This window comes from Heliangelus exortis, chromosome 3, assembly GCF_036169615.1.
Source record: "Heliangelus exortis chromosome 3, bHelExo1.hap1, whole genome shotgun sequence".
NCBI classification, from domain to species: Eukaryota; Metazoa; Chordata; class Aves; order Apodiformes; family Trochilidae; genus Heliangelus; species Heliangelus exortis.
Window position 1 is genome coordinate 32,507,859 of NC_092424.1, and position 7,979 is coordinate 32,515,837.

The window sequence follows — 7,979 nt, forward strand, 5'->3', positions numbered from 1 at the left end:
CATCTTTATTTAACTCAAATGGTCACTCAAATGGTTATGAAATAGTGAGAATTCATGGGAGTCGCAAGCTCAGCGACTCAGGCCATGCTTCCTGAAGTGTGCAGCTGGGGCATGATCAGAAGCATGAAACATCATATTTGGTGAACAGCACCCATGCCAGGAAAATTATGGCAAGAGATAGAATTAGTGGATGCCTGGACAAACAACACCTGTGCCCAAAAAAATAAATCCATTGTCAGAAATTATGAGAGGAGGACTGACTGGAGAAGATAATTGTTATACCTGTGGGTGTGGGTTACTGTAAGCCTACAGCTCGAACATGGTGTTCACCTCCTATCTGCTCATCTCAGGATGTCTGTGAGGAGTGGGGATGGTTGGGGTTTGTCTTTGTTTCTGTGTGAGGTAACCACGGATGAGCAGGCTAAGACTGCTGGACCTGGAAATACAGTGGTGGACAATGTTTAAGAGTGTAGGGGAGGACTGGAGAAGATAGGCTCCTCACCATGTTTATTGAATGCAGAAGATGAACCATTCCCAGGATATTCCAGCTGAAAACAGCTGGAGGCTGGGGCAGTCCTCTGGAAAGTATCACCCAATCTGGCAAAGTCTCTTGGCTAGGACCAATGTATCTCCTCCCCACCCCATGTAGCAATGCAAGATACAAAGCCAGCTTGATCATCTCCTCAACAACAACTTCCTCTGCTGCAGGAGTCTGTTCCTGCTCCATGCCTGCTGTTGGCCATTGGGAACCTGTATGCCCATGAAGCTGCCAGCAATCAGGGTAACTGCTGAGCTCTTCCTGGCAATTTCCTCTCAGAGGATGCTCTCAATTTGCATCGCTGTCTATCCAGCCAGCAACTTTCACACATCTTGGAGGAATTTAATTACCTTCTGGAGCTCAAATTATGTCTGATGAGCTTTAAATTGGGAAGCTGTTTCAGGATTAGTCATGAGAAGGTAGGCAAACAGATGAATGGTGCTGTGCAGAGTGCAAACCCTGTCTCAGGAAAGTGGGATTAGAGACCACCAGATCTTGGTTAAATAGGCCCAGTGTAATTTCTGGCCTCCTGTCTGCTCTTCTCATTAGTGTCCTAACTCACTTTTAGGTTTGTTTGCTTGGGGAGATAAAAAAAACAAGCTAGATTCAGAAATTATGAAATATTTTAACCAAGGTAAATGCCACTCCTGTATTTTTGGATATGTTATGAGCCATCTTAGCATGAAAATAACCCCCCTGGTGGTGCGAAAACCATCCCAAAACACTGAATGGGGAGAGTTACGCACAGTCCAGCACAAAAATACTCACAACATCATTATTTGTGTTGTCACAACATGTTTAAAATAAAATTGCTAACTGGAAAAAACCCCAAACATATTCAATGGAGTATTCTCAGAAGGGATGATGACATCCCTTTTGCATGTACCATCAGGGTACCAGTCCTAGTAATGGTGTGACTACCTATTGACCTGGCAATCCCTTTCAGGAATCTTCTGCCTCCTCCAGCCAACACAGGAACTCAGTGACAGTGGGACCTGTTCCCTGTTTTCCACCTCAGTATCTGTAGGTGGGTAGAGACTTGCTTGATGGGTTTCCTCCATGCAGGAATCCATGTTAGTTGCCTGAAGTGATGGCATAAAATGTGCCTAGAGGTACTATGCTCTCCCCTGAATTTAATTCCAGCCCTAAATTGTCCTTTGCCATACAACCTTCAGGTTGTTTTCCCAATATGGACTTCTTGGCAACTGCAGGTGGTTTTTCAGAGGGAAGTAGTTGCTGCTTCTCCTTATATGAAGGCTGGGTCTGTTAAACATCTAGTCTTCCTTCAAAGTACAGGGGGTAGGGATGAATCCCCAAAGGAAGAAGCAGGAGCCTTTAAAAAATTTCACCTTCTTTTTACCCAAAGCAATTAAACTATTTTGGCTGAAACCTTTTGCACAGCAACTTTGTGGAGAAGGTGGCTTAGCCATGCAAAGTTATGATACAGGTTATAAACCACTGGGAAGAACCACAAGTACATGTAATATCTGGCCTCATAATGAGAGTGAAAAGAGACACAGGTGGCATAGTTTTATCAGTGAAAAGAGACACAGGTGGCATAGTCACACACAACAGATACATGTGCTTGTGCTGAGTCCTGCACTAAGAGATGTGCACTGGAGCATCTGCTACAGGGAAGGCTGGGAAGAAATTCTGAAGCAGAGGTTAGAAGACACACTGGAGATATGAGGGGCTCCCTCCCTCATGGCTATTCTTGCGCCTTGCCAGAAAGGGAAAAGGCACTCTCCAGCCTCTGACTGCAGATGGATGGATAACTGTAGAGATTAGCAACTTAATACTGGCTTTATTTCTACTGCAGCCTGACAGGAGCTCACACATGAGTGACAGGCACCCCTTGAGTGCAAGACCTTTCCCAGGAAGCAGGATTTGCTGTTGTTACCTTTACACCTTTACTGAAGTACTGACAAAAATTATTGCATTACAATTGTTAGGTATTTAATTTGTCCCTGTTTGCATCAATTAACCACAAATCAACTGGGGACCCAATAGAGGTTCAAAATGGAGAGAGATGTAGTGGGATGTCTGTGTTACTTTTTCTTGTTTAAAAAAACACAAAACCATACCTGGAAGGTGGAGGTTAACACAGAAGTCCATTATTATTGTTTTGGTCTGTGTCTTACAACACATGCAGTTAGAGGCCCTCCTACAAAGAGTTTAACCCTTATACATGGCGCTGCTCTTTATTTTGCAGAAGTTAAGCCTAGAGCCACCTGTAGAAAACTTGGCATGCTGGGACATAAAAGCACTGGGGGTGGTAAAGTTCTCCAATATCGTTGTAGAGGAGTATAAATTAGGACACTGTAAAATCTCTTTGGACTGTCTAAACCATGTGCAGCATCAGCAGCAGCTTCTCCTCTCACCATTGGTGGCACTTCCTATCTTTGTGCTCAGGCATGGCTTACTTGGATGAGTTTTATGCTTTAATGCTAAGGATGTAAGTGATACCACAGCCAGTGCCAGTTTAATAAGATTTTTCTGTTTCTGATGAATACCACTGATCGTGAGATGCAAGCAGGGGTGCTGATGGAAGAGTTCATCTCCCATCTCACCTGCTGAATGCCTTTAGAAGGCTTTATTACAATGCAAATGGAGATTGCACAAGGTCTAATAATAATACATCTGTCAGACTGCACACATTTATAACATCAAATGTTATCATAACTAGGATTTATAGGGCGAATGAATTTCATCTGCAGCTGGTTAAACATGGCCTGCCACTGGAAACAATAAGGGTTAATTATGTTTCAGTAATTCTGGTATCTTTCTGATGAACAATCCATCTCTTATTGGACCCAAAAAGCTGCCATGAAGTGAGGACAATTTTGACCTTGAAATGGTGGAGGAGGATATTGATAAAGAAATTGCAAAACTGAAAAATGAGAAGGCAACCTACAGAGGTAGCAAGCAGCAATTATTACAGTCAGGTGAAGAGGGGGAATGGTTGTCTAACTCAGATTTTGCAAGGAATCAAGTTGTCAGCCTCCAAGGACACTCAAGTATATGCACTGAGATTAAAGATCTAAAGGATGTAACTGCTCTCTTCTGTCCTTAGAAAGCAGTTACTGCTCCCTTCTGATCTTGAACCCAATGATACTCCTCCCTGTAGCATTAGGCCCCAAGACTATAGAGTGTAACAATATGGGCACCAAGCTGGTTGCCCAGGAGGAAGCAGCTCTGTAACTTGGCCTGTGCAGTGGAGTTTCTGGCTGCAGAAGTCAGGGGACTTAAGGATCCAGAGCAAGAAACTGAACTGAACACATGATGCTGTGATTTTCTTCCTCCATTTGGGGACCCCACTTCTAGGCACAACCAGACATGCCTTGGACAGAGTCCCTGAAGAAAGAAGGCATCCTGCTTTGCCAGAGCCACCTAGCACAGAAGGTGGTCCAGCTAAAAATGGGTTGTCTTCTTTATAGCTGTGGTAGTACATCAGCACATTGCTAAAGTGATTTATTCCATGCTGGGATGACACTGCTAAGGAAAGTAGAGTTAATTACCCTCCAGATTAATCTCTCTGTCTCTCTCCATGACCTGCGAACGGACTCTGGGTGAGACTGCTGCAGCCAGGCACAATATAGAGGACAATTCTCCTCCTGAATACCTGTGGAACAGGTATTCAAACAGCTTCTTCAGGTAGTGGAGTGCAAACAGCCCCTTTGACCAACATCAGTGAGAAAGAGTGGAGACGTCTGCTTAAGGTAAAGGAGGTTCAGTCAGGGAGCTATTGCAATAAGGAGGTAAAGTAGAGTATTGTTCACAAATGCCCATCACAGGCACACACATCTGCATTTGATGTCACTCAAAATTAGACAGACAAATCTTTCATACATCCTGAATCTCAACAGAGCTACCCTGCTTTCTGAAATAGTCCTAAACTAGCAAGAGGACAGCTGTAGACTCAGTGCCTCATCTACATCAATCACCTTCTGTTGAACATATATTAGGTTTCTGATTACAGGCAAATAACTTATTGATATACTAAAATTGACAAGTGCACAGTGCAAGTCATTTTCCAATGCCCATATATTGTATTCACTGAGGCAACACTGGCAAGTAGTCAGGGAAAATGAGTTTGGGCCTGATTAACTTTGCATCAGGCCCTCAAGGAAAAAAGATGAAAGAAAGTGTTTAATTTACACAGAAATTGCAGGCAGACCCTGTGCATTCAAACTAAGCTCAAGGTTGTCTGTTTCTTGGAAACATATAAATGGGCTCCCAGGTTTTATATCTAAGCATTTTGTCTTGAAACACAACTTGATTATCACGCTTTTTGGAGTAAGTGTAAGTGGTTAGAGCAGAATATCTCTGCCTTGTTTTGAAAGGATTGTTTAAATTGTTGCTCTAACAATTTTCATGGCTTTTACCTTCCCCATTCCCCGTGACACCCATAAAAGAAAAGCTAAGAACAGGTGTTAGTCCAGTGGCCAAGAATTAAGTTTAAATGAATTCTACAGGCTTCACAGGAAAACTCCTTAATTTTTTTTATTTCAAGGCAAGAGTGCGTACTGAACACCTAACAATGCATTTTCATTTTAGTTTTGTAATTTTTTCCCCTCGGTACTCTTTTACCTCCCTTCTTCCTATTATGCTCAACATGCAGTGAAAAAATGTGTATGTTTCCATCTGAATATTTCCTTGAAAAGTTGAATTCTCCAAGTATATTTGTTGGCTTCTATGCCTGCAAAGAGGCATGCATTTCTGTGGGAGTTATGTCACAGATATTAGAAGTGAGGAAAAGGATGTTTGATGTAAATTTTGCTTGAGAGATACTTTACAATACCTGCTGGTATCGTATGTGGCACAATCCCAAACAGACAGCTAAGTCTGCAGATGCATGGACCAGGGGAGAATCACCCCAAATTCAGGTGCATGGACTAGGGGAGAATCATAGTTACAGAACTCAGTCCACAGCCTTGACTTCAGATATGTCTGTGATAATTGTACTCTGTTCCTGATGCTGGGCTCACTTGAATCTCTGGTGCCTCCTGTTGCTGCAACAGCACAAGCAGGTCAGGAGGAATATTTCAATTACTGATAACCAAGTCCAGAGACAGGTATGTACAGGGTCTCCTTGGGTCTGTGTTCTTGCATTTCCCCAGGATGTTAACAAATTAGGGAGACATATTCTTCAGTTGCTGCTTTGTCCTCTTTAAACACTGCTGACCCAAATGCTATAGAAATTCCTTTATACTTAATTACATTTCAGGTAAATTAACTGCTACACGATTTAGTTTTTTTTTTTTTTTTTTTTTTTTTTTTTTTTTTTTTTTTTTTTTTTGGTTTGTTTTTTGTTTTTTTTTTTTATGGTTTTTTTTGTTTGTTTGTTTTTTGTTTTTTTTATGGTTTTTTTTGTTTTTTTGTTTGTTTGTTTTTTGGTTTTTTTTGTTTTTTTGTTTTTTGGTTTTTTTATGGTTTTTTTGTTTTTTGGTTTTTTTTTGTTTGTTTGTTTTTTGTTTTTTGTTTTTTTTTGTTTTTTGTGTTTTGTTTTGTTTTGTTTTTTTGTTTTTTTGTTTTTAAGATGTCCGAAGCTCTTGTAGTATATTTTAAAAAGAGTTTATATAACTTCATTAACAGTTTAGTCTTTTTGGTATTAAAAGTATTTGGCATGTACCGCTCAATCCAAACAATTTGTTACTGGCTGATGTATTTATTTTTCTCAACACCCCCACTTTTGTCAATGTGGCCAAGATTTGCTTCCAAAATGAATAGGGGAAAGTTTATGTCTACAGCAATACAAAAAAAAAGGAGCATAAAACTCCACAGAAATGCTGTTTCCTCCACTTTTCAACCAGAACTGGTCTATTAGCACTGAAGAGGACCATGGCTAACTAACAGATTACTCTGTGAGATTCATCCTTTCCTCTGTTGTGGGAGTACTCAGTTTTGTTAGTGATGCTTTTCTCCATGAAGACATTCTAAAAAATTAGAGACCCAAGTTTTTGAGAACACCATCTAAACTAAGAATTAGTGGGTAGTTGAGGCTGGAGTAACTGAGGAGAGGAGCTGATCTGCATGGGTAATTCCTTTTTCTGTAGAAATGAAGCTTCTAAGTGTTGTTCTTTTACACTGACTTTTTATGGAAAGAAAACACACATGAATTCATTTTGATCAAGGGAAAATATTTCTAAAGACCTGCTACAACAAATCATCCTGGGGTGGCAAGCACCTCAGAAGAAATCTTCCATTTCTACCTGGATTTCTTTGCACTTATCATCACTGAAGTTTTCTACACTGATTTGCTGCCATTCCTCCAACTCATACATCCTCTGTTAATCCTGTTCTCCAAAGGTCTTGGTACTGTTCTCAAAACATAGTCATCCACAAGTTTTTTAAGTTTGCCTGCTTGGCCATATTTCCTGCTTTGCTTAAGAGAATGTTGTGCAAGACAATGTTATACTCTTAATAAATTCAAGACATATCACATCTGCTGCCCCCTCTTTATCCACTTGGCTGGTTACTCTGATAAGGAATGAAATTAGAAATGGTTTGAGAGAGTCACTTCTTGAATAATCTATGCTGGTTTTATCAATTTATTATTCTCTAGATGACTAGGAAGAGATTGTTTAGTAATTTTCTCTCCTGTCTTTCTGGGTATTAGATTATGCCAATTTCCTGGGTTCTTCTTTCTCTCCTGAAAGATGAACTACTCTGACTGCCCTCAATTCCCCAGGTACAGGGAATCTGCAGAGATAACACCTAAAGGTCTAAGGATCTCCTCACCTGCCAGCACTATTCCTCCTCATCATGCACCCCTGGGACTAACTGCATCTTAACCCTGTCCTGGGCAAGTCCATTGCTTCTGCAGAACACCTTCTCCATCTGCTTATGGGTCTGGATTACCTGTAAGAAAAGCTTAGTGAAAGGTTGTGTGTAAGTACCCAGCTGGTGATGGCTGGGACTCAAGCAATGTGAGGATGTTTTATTAGATTCGTGGGGGTGAGCATGGACTCCCACATTATGAGATCTGATATTCCCCTTCAGGCAGGACTCAGTTGCCTGAACATGGATTTCTAGGCACCTTCTGTGGTATGTGTTTAGCTGATGCTCTGGGAGCGAAGGAATTGATAAAGCCCATGTCCTATCTACCAGCCACACAGGGATGTAGTGTTTACCCTAAGACATCTCAAATGTACTAGGTACCTGTCCTTAGGGATCCGAATCATTCCTTTCTATGATTTTAACTTGCTGACATGGAAAGGACATACTGAAGAAGATGGATCCACCTGGCAAAAGGATTCCCAGGGTCCTGCAAAGAGCTTCCTTATCTGCTAATGAATTGAGCACAGAGGCCCAAAGTTTGAGATGAAACCAAGTCACATTTCCTTTTTAAGCATTCCATGGGTCCCTTAAACATATGATTGAAGGACATATGATAGAGGTGGGAAGAGATGCCAGAACTGCAACAGATAATAGCTGCAGA